This window comes from Suricata suricatta, chromosome 11 (assembly GCF_006229205.1).
Source record: "Suricata suricatta isolate VVHF042 chromosome 11, meerkat_22Aug2017_6uvM2_HiC, whole genome shotgun sequence".
Taxonomy (NCBI): Eukaryota; Metazoa; Chordata; class Mammalia; order Carnivora; family Herpestidae; genus Suricata; species Suricata suricatta.
Window position 1 is genome coordinate 13,750,414 of NC_043710.1, and position 1,087 is coordinate 13,751,500.

Genomic DNA, 1,087 nt, shown 5'->3' on the forward strand with positions numbered 1-1,087 from the left:
TATGTATACCCTTCACACATTTGCCAATCAAAGAAATACCAACCAAACTCATCTCTGAGAACATCCTAAATTACCCATATCCTCAACAATTGCTTTTATTCTGCTGACTCCAGTAATCCATCTCATCTTTTCCTTGCACACATAAGTGTCTGTGTTCATGGACATGGGTGTATCGGGCTGAATTACTCATTTTAATTATTTACTTTTGTCATTTGTACAACTAGAGCATAAGCCTCTTTTGATATTCTACACATTACTCTATGTAATGCATAGTATATTTATTCTAAAAATGTGATTTACTAAGCTCTTGTATAAATTACAAAGGGGTCAATTTGGTTGTGTCTTTGGAATAGTCTCTCTGGTGTCAGCATGGGTTACTACTCAAAATGCAGACTTCCCCTGCCTCTCTCCCTCCTGAGACATATAGATCCAGCATGTCTTCTGTAGTGTGTGTGTGTGTGTGTGTGTGTGTGTGTGTGTGTGTGTGTTATACTCCTTTCATGCAATATTGTCAAAATCTAAAATTGCTTCATTGTTTTCTGTATGTCCTAGATAATTTCCATATCATGAGTTAACTAATTTGAAAGCCAATAGAGACTAACTCATTGCAAAGAAAACATACGTCTATAACTGTATCCTAAGGGTATTAAATATGGATGATAGTCAAAATTTCAGCTACACAAAACATAGACACAAATGGGGCAGGAATGCCAGTCCATGCAAAACTTGAGCATTCTGAGGATTTTCTGTGGCTGAGAAAAGTGAAATTAAATGATAATTTCTTTTATTATCTACAATATTCCAAACTACATTTATAGTAATAAATGCATGTAAACCTTACCCTGCTGTTACACATTCTTCTGATGTAAATTTGAGTCCAAGAAATGTAAAAATGCTGTTAAGTGAGTCTGTAAGATGATTAGAAATTAGTAGCTATTAGGGGACATACAAGATTATACAGCCAGATTTTTTTCCTTTTTTTAATACTCCATTCACCAATTTTTAACCATAAGCCATATTTCTTAAACTGTTTTATTCAACATAAAATTCAGTATTTGGACCGTTGTCCAAATTGTTTGTTGAATGA